The following is a 15,706-nucleotide window of genomic DNA, read 5'->3' as shown; positions in this document are numbered from 1 at the left end:
GGCAGTATTATAGTAGTTATATTCTTGTATATAGAGGCAGTATTATAGTAGTTATATTCTTGTACATAGGGGGGCAGTATTATAGTAGTTATATTCTTTTATATAGAGGCAGTATTATAGTAGTTATATTCTTGTATATAGGGGCAGTATTATAGTAGTTATATTCTTTTATATAGAGGCAGTATTATAGTAGTCATATTTCCTGTAAATCTCCGTGCAGATGTAGGATTTCGCCTTCTGGAGGGATCGGTGTCTGATAGTTTCCGCATTGTAATCGCCTCCTGGATTCTGTATTTTCTTTTCTTCGTCCAGCACTTAGACCTGATTCCTTCCCTGTTTTGGGAGGGGGCAGCAGCGGCTCCTTTGTTGTAGTCGGCAGAACATGGTGTCAGTGGATACGTGTCACTGCGCTGGGCTGATACTTCAAACGATTTCTTCATACGGTGAAAGCTTTAAATTAACATTTGATGAAACCTCCGGTCATTTCATAAATCAGTGACTGGCAACTCGCCCTGACCACCACAGCAAGACCAGAGGTGGTCAGCTCCCCCCCACCGTGCTGATGACATCACTGATTGTGAGGGGTAGTCAGCCCCACCTCTGATGACATCACTGATTGTGAGGGGTAGTCAGCCCCACCTCTGATGACATCACTGATTGTGAGAGGTTGTCAGCCCCACCTCTGATGACATCACTGATTGTGAGGGGTAGTCAGCCCCACCTCTGATGACATCACTGATTGTGAGGGGTAGTCAGCCCCACCTCTGATGACATCACTGATTGTGAGAGGTCGTCAGCCCCACCTCTGATGACATCACTGATTGTGAGGGGTAGTCAGCCCCACCTCTGATGACATCACTGATTGTGAGGGGTAGTCAGCCCCACCTCTGATGACATCACTGATTGTGAGAGGTCGTCAGCCCCATCTCTGATGACATCACTGATTGTGAGAGGTAGTCAGCCCCACCTCTGATGACATCACTGATTGTGAGGGGTAGTCAGCCCCACCTCTGATGACATCACTGATTGTGAGAGGTCGTCAGCCCCATCGTGCTATTGACATCACTGATTGTCTGAGAAGCAAATAGCGGCTTCTTTATGGGGAGCGGTGACTCATCTGATGGAGATTTTAGAAGGTTTATGGACCCGTCACACTGCAAAACTGTAGAGAAGCCCCAATGTCCGATCAGATGTCTTTAAAGGGCAGTCACCATTAATTTACGCATAAAAATCCGACATTTATGCTCCTTTCTGGTTCTATTTCGGAAGCTCCACCATTTTTGGTTGTATTTTCAATCTTTTCCATAAAGTGTCACAATATGGTGACTGCTGGAGAGTAAAATCTACCCCAAAATCAGGAAAAATGTCGTCAGCGCAGCCACTCACTACAGTCTTTAGGAATGTGGCGTGGCCTGACAACCAATATGGCCGCCATCAACGCCTCCTTCTGGTTGTCACACCTGCCCACGCCATCTCTGCCAGACGGAGGGATATGTGTAAAATGTGACAGGTACATAACAGCGCGTACACGGGAGAAGCCGAGAGACATTTACGAGTCCTCAGTAAACGCGGTGATCACACACAGACATTTACACGTCTCCTCAAACCCTTCATCAGACGAGGCGTAAAATGGCGCCATCATAACACGGTAATAAAGATGTCACCCGTCACCACAATGAGCACTGAGTCTATAGGTGCATGATGAAATCAGCCATTCCATCGCCCCACCATCTCCACAGATACGGTCAACATCCGCCATGTTTACTGCTGTGTAGCCCGGTCTGGGGCAGACAACGCTGCTGCCCTCACATGTCAGCCATCCTCCATGACAGGTCTGATCCCGGCCTACATGTCAAGATGGGAACAGAATCACAAAGATGGCAGAGAAGGAGCGGCGGGTAAAAATCCCCACACACCGGGGTAATGAATGTAACCGGGAGCGAAGGCAAGAAAAGTGACCGGACATTCACCTCACAGACTGAGGAGGACGCATGTGTGACAGGAATATGCACCACATCCACGATGACGGGCGGCCATTACACCCGACCATAACAATCACATAAACAGCTTTACGACAGCTATAAAAATGTCTCCACAAAGCTGCAGTGCCACACAAAATGCTTAGGTACACACTACGTATCCCATACAGAAGCTTAGATATGTAGTGATGTATCCCATACAGAAGCTTAGATATGTAGTGATGTATCCCATACAGAAGCTTAGATATGTAGTGATGTATCCCATACAGAAGCTTAGATATGTAGTGATGTATCCCATACAGAAGCTTAGATACATCACTACATATCACATACAGATTGGTCTCCTCAAACTTGCCAAAGGTACACTGTAGCCCCCCAGGCTTGGTTGCGACTATACCCCTGCACCCACTACAGTTACCTGAGTAAATTGTATCACACATGAAAGGCTTAGATACCACAGCACACAATCAGACAAGGAAAGCTTAGATACAGCATTTTGGTAACAGCATCACACATGTAAAGAATTAAACATCACACATGATAGGATTAATATACAGCAGTATAGCAGACAGTATCCCACGTGGTAGATTAGATGCACAGCTCGGCATCCCACGTGGTAGATTAGATGCACAGCTCGGCATCCCACGTGGTAAATTAGATGCACAGCTCGGCATCCCACGTGGTAAATTAGATGCACAGCTCGGCATCCCACGTGGTAAATTAGATGCACAGCTCGGCATCCCACGTGGTAGATTAGATGCACAGCTTGGCATCCCACGTGGTAGATCAGATGCACAGCTCAGCATCTCACGTGGTAGATTGAGACTGATGTATCTAATCTCTCGCTTGTCAGATGCCGCGTGTTTCTGGTGACAGCAGCACATGTTGATGAGATGCCAGTGATATCACTGAGGGACGGGGGGACGACGTCACGTTTTCTACATTCTTTGTGACGTCTCCGTCCAGCTGTACGGTTGCAGAGGGGACGAGGACACAGCAGAGACGCCCGCAGCAGAGACGCCCGCAGCAGAGACGCCCGCAGCACATTCCACGGAGGGGATGGGAGAATATTCCAAGGAAAACTGCAGAAGGGAAGAACTAACCAAGAGAAGACTATGAAAAGTGCCGCCATACCACAGCACAGTGGTGCCCTGGACCCCGCTCCGGCCTACGTTATTATACATTGCTGAGTGAAGGGGTTAATGCTGAGCTGCGAAGAAGACTGCTGCGCCGGGGACCTGGTGTCTCCATATTTGGCCCGATGTCACCTCCCTGGCACAATACCTGCCCGGGCCGACAGCAGAGGAGGGGACCGGAGCCCGAACTACTGATCCCAGCACCTGCCCAAAGCCAAGGAAAAGTCAGTCTGTGCATTATAGCCAAGGGCGGGAGACCCACAAGTAGCGAGTCCCAGATAGTGAGTATCCACGTCCTGCTGGCACCGCACTGCAGATCCAATAGCAATACCTTAATATGTCCTGATCAGGTCAGTGAGAAGCATCTCGCCTGCTTGCTGACGGTTTCCATGCATTACTGGTTTTCCTTCTGCAATAAGTAAATAAGTAAAAATGAAAGATTGCGAAGCTGCGCAGATCGGGTGGATGTTATGTAAGGGAACTACAGGGCAAACGAAAAGTGGAGGAGGGGAGAGGGGGCGCCGCTTCTCTGTTAACCCCTGAAGGGGAGCAGCACAGCTGCAGGGACAGATAACGTTACTGACATCAGCGGCTGCAGATCTGCACGTGACTCAGCATCGCAGGAAGAAAACTACGCGCGGACCACCCGGGACCGCAGCGCCCCCAGGAGACGCCAGAGGAAAGACTCCTCACATGGAACGTACTGCGAATATCAGATACTGACAACAGCGTGCATCCAAGCCTGACACGCGTGATACTGTCTGTTGTGTATCCAAACTATCCCGTGGGATACGTCTGCTGCGCCGGTATCTAATCCTATCCCGTGGGATACGTCTGCTGCGCCGGTATCTAATCCTATCCCGTGGGATACGTCTGCTGCGCCGGTATCTAATCCTATCCCGTGGGATACGTCTGCTGCGCCGGTATCTAATCCTATCCCGTGGGATACGTCTGCTGCGCCGGTATCTAATCCTATCCCGTGGGATACGTCTGCTGCGCCGGTATCTAATCCTATCCCGTGGGATACGTCTGCTGCGCCGGTATCTAATCCTATCCCGTGGGATACGTCTGCTGCGCCGGTATCTAATCCTATCCCGTGGGATACGTCTGCTGCGCCGGTATCTAATCCTATCCCGTGGGATACGTCTGCTGCGCCGGTATCTAATCCTATCCCGTGGGATACGTCTGCTGCGCCGGTATCTAGATGGTCTAGGAGATCATTGGGGGTCTCATCTTGGAGCTGCAGGCCGGTCGGACCCCTTCTCGTCGCTATGTGGCCCCCGCCTGCAACACTCGAGCGGCAGACTGGACAAAGCCTGAGCTGCTGTGTCCGGGGCAGGAGACTGCAGCATAAGAAATCCCCCCTGGAGTAAGGAGCACTGCCATCTTCACAGCCGCGGCCTCCGGATATCCAGAGACCCCCGCTGATCTCCGACACCTCGGTACATCTGCTGCGCCGTCTGCCGTATTCATAAGCCGCATATTTCCTGATGACTGGGTGGGAGCAGAGACCACAGAATTATCATACAGCAGACATTCACCCACATAGGACAAGTCACGACGAGCCGGAGCCGCGACAGAAAACAACGCCGTAACCACAACACCTGGACAGGCCGCGACAGCCCCGACCGGCGGCAGCTACCGCGGTGATGTCAGCTCTATGACGAGATGGGAAAAGTATGCAGCGGGAGCATGGAGACGACAGGCCGGCACCGTCAGCAACAAACCGTGCCAAGGCTACCTCTGTCACCGACCGCGCAGTCATCGGACCACATCGCTTACAAGCGCAACAAACCAGATTTTTAGGTGTTATTGATCAGACACCACTGTCTCCCCCGTCCTCAGAATCACCGACCCGCCAGACAGACCGACCGACCCGCCAGACCGACCCGCCAACACTTTCTGGGCCCATGGAGGGTTCAGTAGCAAAAAGGAAAAAGTAAAGTAATAATCTCCGGCTGTCACCACCGCCGCACCCCACACCAGAACACTGGCTACTGAGCCACATAGCCAGGAGCCGGGATTACGGGTGAGAGTGGCCTCAGGACTAGAAGATTAGGAGCCTAAGACTAATGGATTCCACATCCAGGACACTGGAGGCGAGGACACAGGACTTATCCCCGCGCCACTGACCTTTACACCAGATTAAAAGCGCAGTAACCGAATATGTCAGGAGCTTTCTACAGATTCCTCCGGTGTCTCCTGCAACCGGCATTCCAACACTGAATAATCAGGCATGTATTCTACTCCAGAGCTGCACTCACTATTCTGCTGCTGCAGTCACTGCGTACATACATTACTGATCCTGAGTTACCTCCTGTATTATACTCCAGAGCTGCACTCACTATTCTGCTGCTGCAGTCACTGTGTACATACATTACTGATCCTGAGTTACCTCCTGTATTATACTCCAGAGCTGCACTCACTATTCTGCTGGTGCAGTCGCTGTGTACATACACCGGACTCAAGTTAAAAATGGAGACCACAGAAGGGTTAAGGATCCGGTCAGGAGCTCGGAATGGGATGATTGCAGAATTCCAGGGTGGAACGTTCTGCTTTGGACAGTGAGGTCACTGTGACCCCGGGGTGTGAATACAGGGCATCGTTACAGCAGGGAGCGCACCACCTCCCGGCCCCCGCAGGGAGCCCGACGCCACCTCCCGGCCCCCGCAGGGAGCCCGACGCCACCCCCCGGCCCCCCGCAGGGAGCCCGACGCCACCCCCCGGCCCCCCCGCAGGGAGCCCGACGCCACCCCCCGGCCCCCCGCAGGGAGCCCGACGCCACCCCCCGGCCCCCCGCAGGGAGCCCGACGCCACCCCCCCGGCCCCCCGCAGGGAGCCCGACGCCACCCCCCGGCCCCCCGCAGGGAGCCCGACGCCACCCCCCGGCCCCCCGCAGGGAGCCCGACGCCACCCCCCGGCCCCCCGCAGGGAGCCCGACGCCACCCCCCGGCCCCCCGCAGGGAGCCCGACGCCACCCCCCCGGCCCCCCCGCAGGGAGCCCGACGCCACCCCCCGGCCCCCCGCAGGGAGCCCGACGCCACCCCCCGGCCCCCCGCAGGGAGCCCGACGCCACCCACCGGCCCCCGCAGGGAGCCCGACGCCACCCACCGCCCCCCCGCAGGGAGCCCGCCGCCACCCACCGCCCCCCCCGCAGGGAGCCCGCCGCCACCCACCGCCCCCCCCGCAGGGAGCCCGCCGCCACCCACCGCAGGGAGCCCGCCGCCACCCACCGCAGGGAGCCCGCCGCCACCTCCCGCCCCCCCGCAGGGAGCCCGACGCCACCCACCGCAGGGAGCCCGCCGCCACCTCCCGCCCCCCCCGCAGGGAGCCCGACGCCACCCACCGCAGGGAGCCCGACGCCACCCCCCCGCCCCCCCGCAGGGAGCCCGCCGCCACCCACCGCCCCCCCGCAGGGAGCCCGCCGCCACCTCCCGGCCCCCGCAGTGATGGGGGCGCCGCTGACACATTGAGGAATCATCGGGTGACTTCCCCTGGCGGACAGGATCTACGGTCTTACAAGTTGTCACCGGCTTTTCCAGAAACGTGTGACGAGGATAATGACCCCTTTATGTCGCCCTGCGGAGCCCTCACACCCATTTCCTGCACCTCCTAAAAATGAGAGGGGCGAGGATGCCGAGCCATGAATATTCATGGCTGTGGAAGCGGCAATTATCTCGCCGGAGACGTCTCATCATCCTCCTTCCATTTAAGTCATTTTTAGCCCGTGGTCTGTGGCTGCGTGTCGCTGCCTGACTATAACAACACAGGGCGGGGGAGGGGCCATTATCTGTCTCCTGAGCACGGCGCGCGCTGCCAAACCCACAATGCTTCGCTGCATGCCGGCTCCGTCACCAGGGATTACAGGGTTAACCAGCCAGAGACGTGGTACCTACTGCCACAGAGAAGATATACAACTGGGCGGAGCCGGGATTAACGGCACAAAAAAAAAAAACAAAAAAAATAACAATCCTATAAATCGGGAGATTACGTTTCTGGACGGTGAAGAGAAATGTGGTTTTTCTATTTAATCAGCGATTAAGACGTTTCATTCATCCATTTCCCAACCCGCCGCGTGCGCAGAGCCTCGTCCCGTGTACACAGCGCCGGTGCGGGGGGGGACCGCGCGTCCTGATCCCCCCGGTGTTTCACAGCGTCCGGCGCACAGCGCGTCCTGATCCCCCCCCAGTGCTCCAATGGGGGGGGGGGGGTCAAGAGAAAATGTCAGCATTCAGGTGATTTGGACACTTCTCCATCGGGTCCTGTAGGTTTTTTGTCCATTCTAGTATGGACTTTACGGTAATATTTCACTAGGTGGCGCCATTCTATAAGCTTCTGCTGGGAGGTTACAGGGTTAATGCCGCTGCTCGCGGCTCTGGCGGGTTACACGTGTTTGTACGACGCAGTGAGATAACAGAGGACGGAGCGAACGCCATCCCCTCCCCCCACGACTTTGTTCTTGACCTTCCGTCAAAACCAGCCTCTCACAATAAGACCCAGGGGCCGTGACTGATTAAAAATACCGCCCCTTTTATAGGTCTCCACTAAATTATGATGATTTAATCCCAAAAGGACAAACCATGGAAAATCTGCAGTCCTCAGGGGAGGGGCTGAGCTCCTCAGGGGAGGGGCTGAGCTCCTCAGGGGAGGGGCTGAGCTCCTCAGGGGAGGGGCTGAGCTCCTCAGGGGAGGGGCTACACTGCAGGCTGCTTATTGTGTGCAATAGCGCCCTCTGTGTCATTGCTCCTGCGTCAGTCATCCCCTTTAAAGGATGTGGATAAAGCCCCTCCCCGTCTCCTGTGCCGCCATCATCCTGGTGATAAATAAGGGATCACATGCCGCGGCGTCCCCTCGGGGAATCGTGAATGGATCCCGGACCGTCACCGCCAGAAACTGCAAAAAAGTCCAACTAAATCATTAACAACGATGACAGGACGCGGCCGCGGCGCCAAAAAAAGCGATATTTATAGAAAGGATCTAATGAGTCACTAAATACTTCACACATCAAATCAGACGGAGAGCGAGGAAACTACGAGGAGAGGAGAGGGGCGCGAGGAAACTACGAGGAGAGGAGAGGGGCGCGCGAGGAAACTACGAGGAGAGGGGGCGTGCGAGGAAACTACGAGGAGAGGAGAGGAGAGGGGGCGCGCGAGGAAACTACGAGGAGAGGAGAGGAGAGGGGGCGCGCGAGGAAACTACGAGAGGAGAGGAGAGGAGAGGGGGCGCGCGAGGAAACTACGAGAGGAGAGGAGAGGAGAGGGGGCGCGCGAGGAAACTACGAGAGGAGAGGAGAGGAGAGGGGGCGCGCGAGGAAACTACGAGGAGAGGAGAGGAGAGGGGGCGCGCGAGGAAACTACGAGGAGAGGAGAGGAGAGGGGGGCGCGCGAGGAAACTACGAGGAGAGGAGAGGAGAGGGGGCGCGCGAGGAAACTACGAGAGGAGAGGAGAGGAGAGGGGGCGCGCGAGGAAACTACGAGAGGAGAGGAGAGGAGAGGGGGCGCGCGAGGAAACTACGAGAGGAGAGGAGAGGAGAGGGGGGCGCGCGAGGAAACTACGAGGAGAGGAGAGGAGAGGGGGCGCGCGAGGAAACTACGAGAGGAGAGGAGAGGAGAGGGGGCGCGCGAGGAAACTACGAGAGGAGAGGAGAGGAGAGGGGGCGCGCGAGGAAACTACGAGAGGAGAGGGGGCGCGCGAGGAAACTACGAGAGGAGAGGAGAGGGGGCGCGCGAGGAAACTACGAGAGGAGAGGAGAGGGGGCGCGCGAGGAAACTACGAGAGGAGAGGAGAGGAGAGGGGGCGCGCGAGGAAACTACGAGAGGAGAGGAGAGGGGGCGCGCGAGGAAACTACGAGAGGAGAGGAGAGGGGGCGCGCGAGGAAACTACGAGAGGAGAGGAGAGGGGGCGCGCGAGGAAACTACGAGAGGAGAGGAGAGGGGGCGCGCGAGGAAACTACGAGAGGAGAGGAAAGGGGGCGCGCGAAGAAACTACGAGGAGAGGGGCGCGCGAGGAAACTACAAAAAGAGGAGAGGGGCGCGAAGATGTCAGACCCCGCAGGACGAGGGATCAGACCGACCTGTGGGAGCGACCATATAGAGGAAAGGGGTCAGGCCCCCCAGAGCATCGCAGCTACGACAGAAAGGAGTCAGGTGATCCCGCAGAGCATCGCAGCTACGACAGAAAGGAGTCAGGTGATCCCGCAGAGCATCGCAGCTACGATAGAAAGGAGTCAGGTGATCCCGCAGAGCATCGCAGCTACGATAGAAAGGAGTCAGGTGATCCCGCAGAGCATCGCAGCTACGATAGAAAGGAGTCAGGTGATCCCGCAGAGCATCGCAGCTACGATAGAAAGGAGTCAGGACCCGCAGAGCATCGCAGCTACGATAGAAAGGAGTCAGGACCCCGCAGAGCATCGCAGCTATGATAGAAAGGAGTCAGGACCCGCAGAGCATCGCAGCTACGATAGAAAGGAGTCAGGACCCGCAGAGCATCGCAGCTACGATAGAAAGGAGTCAGGACCCGCAGAGCATCGCAGCTACGATAGAAAGGAGTCAGGACCCGCAGAGCATCACAGCTATGATAGAAAGGAGTCAGGAGACGCAGAGCATCGCAGCTATGATAGAAAGGAGTCAGGACACGCAGAGCATCGCAGCTACGATAGAAAGGAGTCAGGAGACGCAGAGCATCGCAGCTATGGCAGAAAGGAGTCAGGACACGCAGAGCATCACAGCTATGGCAGAAAGGAGTCAGGACACGCAGAGCATCACAGCTATGGGAGAAAGGAGTCAGGACCCGCAGAGCATCACATCTTCCAGGCAGGTGGTTTTATTGTTCTGGCTGAAGTGAGCGGAGTGCCTCCTTCCCCCGGAGTGTGGGCTGATAAGCCGCCAGCACCACCCTGCCTCACCGCCCGGGGTCAGGGAGATAAGGTACCGGGCCTCACGGATCCTCCAAACCTGACATCACATTCCAGCAGATTCATTACACCTGCGTCCAATAGTGACCCAGATCCGAGAGCAGCGGGGGGGCTGCCGGCAACACGGGGGGCTGGTAACTATAGACCACCGAACCCCAAAATAGGACGATCGCCAATTATACTACACTGAGCCCAGCCCGCCAATCACTGCCCCTGATGTAAGGTCAGAAAGGGCATCACACACCGGGGTCCGAATATCACACACCGGGGTCTGAATATTATACACCGGGGTCCGGGCATCACACACCGGGGCCCGAACATCACACACCGGGGCCCAAACATCACACACCGGGGCCCGAACATCACACACCGGGGCCCGAACATCACACACCGGGGCCCGAACATCACACACCGGGGCCCGAACATCACACACCGGGGCCCGGGCATCACACACCGGGGCCCGAACATCACACACCGGGGTCCGAATATTATACACCGGGGTCCGGGCATCACACACCGGGGTCTGAATATTATACACCGGGGTCCGGGCATCACACACCGGGGTCTGAATATTATACACCGGGGTCCGAACATCACACACCGGGGCCCGGGCATCACACACCGGGGCCCGGGCATCACACACCGGGGTCCGAATATTATACACCGGGGTCCGGGCATCACACACCGGGGTCTGAATATTATACACCGGGGTCCGGGCATCACACACCGGGGTCTGAATATTATACACCGGGGTCCGGGCATCACACACCGGGGTCTGAATATTATACACCGAGGTCCGGGCATCACACACCGGGGTCTGAATATTATACACCGAGGTCCGGGCATCACACACCGGGGTCTGAATATTATACACCGGGGTCTGAATATTATACACCGGGGTCTGAATATTATACACCGGGGCCCGGGCATCACACCCTGGGGTCCGAATATTATACACCGGGGCCCGGGCATCACACCCTGGGGTCCGAATATTATACACCGGGGCCCGGGCATCACACCCTGGGGTCCGAATATTATACACCGGGGCCCGGGCATCACACCCCGGGGTCTGAATATTATACACCGGGGTCTGAATATTATACACCGGGGTCTGAATATTATACACCGGGGTCTGAATATTATACACCGGGGCCCGGGCATCACACCCTGGGGTCCGAATATTATACACCGGGGCCCAGGCATCACACCCTGGGGTCCGAATATTATACACCGGGGCCCGGGCATCACACCCTGGGGTCCGAATATTATACACCGGGGCCCGGGCATCACACCCCGGGGTCTGAATATTATACACCGGGGTCTGAATATTATACACCGGGGTCTGAATATTATACACCGAGGTCCGGGCATCACACACCGGGGTCTGAATATTATACACCGGGGTCCGGGCGTTACCAGCTTCCGCGTCACTGGGTCAGAGGCGTATTTGTCCCTTTAAATGATCGGGGCGATTCCCTTTGAATTTCAAACACCTGCAGAGTAACAGAAGACATCACTCGCGGGCAGCCAATCAGGTTCCAGCTGGGTGCGGGGTCTGGGTGTGGGGTCTGCACACACGCCCTGCAGGGGCACCTGACGAGCCTCCGCCTGGACCACCTATGGGCATAACCAGCCTGGAGGGTTAAGAAATAAAGAGTTCCTCTTTAAGTACATATAGGTCAGCTGGTGCCTTAAAGGGCCAGTAACCGTTATAGTCTGGAAGAGCGCAAACTACGTCTGGTCGGCCCCAGGATCAGTGGTGAGGGGCACCACAGGACCCCCATATAATCTGTTCATCAGCCACGTCTGGCAGAACCGAGCCATAACTCCTACGGCCGCCGTGACACAGTTATGTGGTTGTCAGACAGAGCGGCCATATTGGAGGTCACCCAGCTTTCCCAGAAGCTGATGGGTCTGGGAGGAGGGAGCGGTTCTCTAAATGCCCCCTGTGCGTCGTCTCGCTCGGTGCCGCCACAGGTGGTCACATGACCGCGCAGAACCTCTCATTACGGCCCAAGATCGGTCACCCAGAAAACCACAAAAAGCTTTTACAGGAACAAACAGGAGGAACGGGAAGGGGCGCCGCAGCGGCCGGGGGGGTGGGGGGGGGGGAGGGAATGTGAGATTCCAGCAAGAAAAATAAACCGAAAGGGTCATCAAAGAAAATACAAGGACCCCACAATCACAGGGGAGGGGGACACCCAGCTTTCCGAGGCTCCTGAATGACCACATAAGCAGGAAGAACTGGAGGACGAGGGTCCAGGACCCCAAGTTACAAGACACGACTTATGTGCACCGAATGGGGCCATTTCCTCCACGGTCAAGAAATGAGGGGGCCCATTATGTGTCCCGGGGGTGGCCTGTCTACACCCCAGGGAGGCTCTGTCCCTGCGCCCCCATCTCTATGCCCCGGGGTGGACCCCGTCTCTGCACCACAGGGTGGGCCCCAGTCTCTGTGGCCCCTATCCCCCCGGGTGGCCCTTTTTTTGCGCCCCATCTCTGCACCCAGTCTCTATTCCCCGAAGAGGGCCCCCGTCTCTATGTCCCAGGGTGGCTCCCACCCTGCGCCCTGGGGTGGGCTCCTTCCCTGCGCCCTGGGGTGGGCTCCTTCCCTGCGCCCTGGGGTGGGCTCCCGGTCCTGCGCCCTGGGGTGGGCTCCCGGTCCTGCGCCCTGGGGTGGGCTCCTTCCCTGTGGCCTCTATTCCTATGCCCCGAGTTGGGCCCGTCCCTGCACCCTCCCACCTGTGCACCCCAGGGTGGGCCCCGTCTCTTTGCCCCAGGGCGGCTCCCGGTCCTGTGCCCTTGGGTGGGCTCCTTCCCTGCGACTCCTATCCCGAGTTGGGCCCCATCCCTGCGCCCCATGAATGCGCCCGGGGCGGCTCCGGGCCAGGAGTGCGGCTGAATACGCCTGCGTCTCACATTGTATCACACACAAAGCGGCGGAGGCTCGTGAGATCCGGTGAGTGCCGCCGCTCCCGGCTGAGCTGCTGCCAATGCTCTGTGGGGTAATAGCCCGGTGCCCCGAGACCAAGAGCCCCCGCAGTGCCAGGGAGCGCCGGCCCAGACCCCGGGGGCAGAAACCAGGCCGGACGCCACCAACATGGAGGGGACCTCCGCCCATTGCCATGGAAACCAATCAAATACATCTGATGATCAACATGCCGCTCCGCAGGTCACGTGACGTCCGGGTACCGCCCCCGAGCAGCGCCCCAGAGAGCAGCACCACAACCCCCAGCAGAGCGGCCGCGCCGACACCTCTGCGGAGGACAGCAACAGCCCAAGGTCACGGTGTGGAGCAGAGGACGAGGGCGGCCACCACCAGCCCACCAGGGCCAGCACTGCAGCCGGGCCAGAGCCGAGGAGCGGCGCGCACTGCACACCTGCAAGGGTTAAACAGCCACCTTGTGGGAGAGAAGGGGTTAAAGCGCTGTCCCGGGAGCCACCGGGCTCTCACCTCCGAGCCGCATCCCCGGGAAGTGTCCGCCCGCCCGGCCGCCGTCAGCGCTCAGCGAGCAGCGGCTCCAGCACCGATCCGCGCTGCAACATTGTAACCCGCAGCACCGAGCGCCGGCCCCGCCCACCGGAGCAGCCCACCCGGCGAGGAGGACGAGGGGGGACGGAGGAGCGCACCGGAGACACCGCTACCAAACCCAGCACACCGTGCGGAGGACTCACCGCGGAAACCGTCCTGCTGCTGCGCACAGCGGCACCGGAGCGAAATAGAAGAAAAAAAAAGCTTCCCCCTGCACAGCGCTCAGATGGTACGATCCATACTGCAAACATGATTGGTTGAAATGGAGTGTGAAAAAATATAATAGAACTAAAGGGGCGGGCACACTGCGAGGATGAAAGGACCAATGGGAGAGCGGGGATTACTGCTAGGCTCCGCCCACTGGTGTGCGGTAAGAGATTTAAAGAGACACGACACCTTTATTATAATAGTACGGTAATAATGATGATTTATTGTTGTTATTGTTTACAACATTCTAAAGAGATTCATAACAATGCTATTATTATATAATTATTATATACTACAACTGCACAGCCCAGAAAGACATGAACGTGGAGAGCAGCGCCGCAGAGTATGGGCGGCACGGTGGCTCAGTGGCTAGCACTGCAGTCTTGCAGCGCTGGGGTCCTGGGTTCAAATCCCACCAAGGACACCATCTGCAAGGAGTTTGTATGTTCTCCCCGTGTTTGCGTGGGTTTCCTCCGGGTACTCCGGGTTCCTCCCACATTCCAAAGACATACAGATAGGGACTCTAGATTGTGAGCCCCAATGGGGACAGTGTTGCCAATGTATGTAAAGTGCTATGGAATTAATAGCGCTATATAAATGAATAAAATTATTTATTATTTATTACAGAACATGCCCAGCTGTGTATACAGTGCATTGAAAAAGTATTCACACCCTCTGAACTTTTCCACAGTACATACACAACCTCAAAGGTTTGTATGAGAAGATCAGGGATCCACCAGCAGGAAAACCAAGGAACCCACCGGACAGGTCAGGGATAAAGAGGAGAGGAGCCGCAGAGATCACAGCTCAGGGGAGAATCTGTCCACAAGACGACTATTAGTCATAGACTCCACAAATCTGCCCTTTATGGAAGAGCGTCAAGAAGAAGGGTGCGGGGGACACAGCGAGCTGTGGAGGAAGGGGCTCTGATCAGAGGAGACCAAAGAAGAACTGGGCTAAATGCTATATGTGGCGGAAAACTAACCCTGCACATCCCCCTGAGAACACCCTCCCCACCGTCATGCATGGTGGAGGCCGCATCCTGCTGTGGGGAGGCTTCTCTTCAGCAGGGGCAGGGGCTGGTCAGAGGTGACGGGAAGATGGATGGAGCTAAATACAGGACAATCCTAGGGGAAAACCTGTAGAGGCTGCAGAAGACGTGACACTGGGGCGTAGCTTCACCTTCCAGCAGAAAAACAACCCTCAACATCCTGCAGAGCCGCAATGCAGGGTTCAGATCAGAGCATATTCCTGTGTGTGAGCGGCCGAGTCACAGTCCAGACCCAATCCACCGACAATCTGCGACAAGACGGGAAAATCACCGATCCCAGACGTCTCCATCCAACCTCACCGAGCGAGAGGAGAGGAAAATGTCACCTCTAGATGAGCAAAGCCCCAAAGAGGGAGACGGATGGTCCTACATAGTACTGAATCTGGGGGCTGAATACTAATGCAAGACAGAGAAAGGTGGTCCTACATAGTACTGACTCTGGGGGCTGAATACTAATGCAAGACAGAGAAGGGTGGTCCTACAAAGTACTGACTCTGGGGGCTGAATACTAATGCAAGACATAGAAAGGTGGTTCTACAAAGTACTGACTCTGGGGGCTGAATACTAATGCAAGACATAGAAAGGTGGTTCTGCAAAGTGCTGAATTCAGGGGCTGAATACTATTGCTAGACAGAGAAAGGTGGTTCTACAAAGTACTGACTCTGGGGGCTGAATACTATTGCAAGACGGAGAAAGGTGGTCTGACAAAGTACTGACTTCGGGGGATGAATACTAATGCAAAACAGAAAGGTGGTCCTATAAAGTGCTGACTCCGGGGCTGAATACTAATGCAAGACAGAGAACGATGGTACTACAAAGTATTAACTCCGGGGGGTGAATACAAAAGCAAGACATAGAAAGGTGGTCCTACAAAATACTGATTCCGGG

At 56.5% G+C, this 15,706-nt stretch overlaps 1 protein-coding gene across 1 annotated transcript in view; it reads right to left on the bottom strand.

The window, feature by feature from the left end:
- The window catches only part of MICAL3 (microtubule associated monooxygenase, calponin and LIM domain containing 3), a 67,023-nt gene extending 53,428 nt beyond the window's left edge, over window positions 1–13,595 (bottom strand). The window contains 1 exon segment of the mRNA XM_075343581.1: window positions 13,483–13,595. The gene's annotated coding sequence lies outside the window, so the exon portion shown is untranslated.
- Window positions 13,596–15,706: the final 2,111 nt, after the last annotated feature.

Source organism: Anomaloglossus baeobatrachus, chromosome 4 (assembly GCF_048569485.1).
Source record: "Anomaloglossus baeobatrachus isolate aAnoBae1 chromosome 4, aAnoBae1.hap1, whole genome shotgun sequence".
NCBI classification, from domain to species: Eukaryota; Metazoa; Chordata; class Amphibia; order Anura; family Aromobatidae; genus Anomaloglossus; species Anomaloglossus baeobatrachus.
This window is presented reverse-complemented; position numbering and strand designations above follow the sequence as displayed.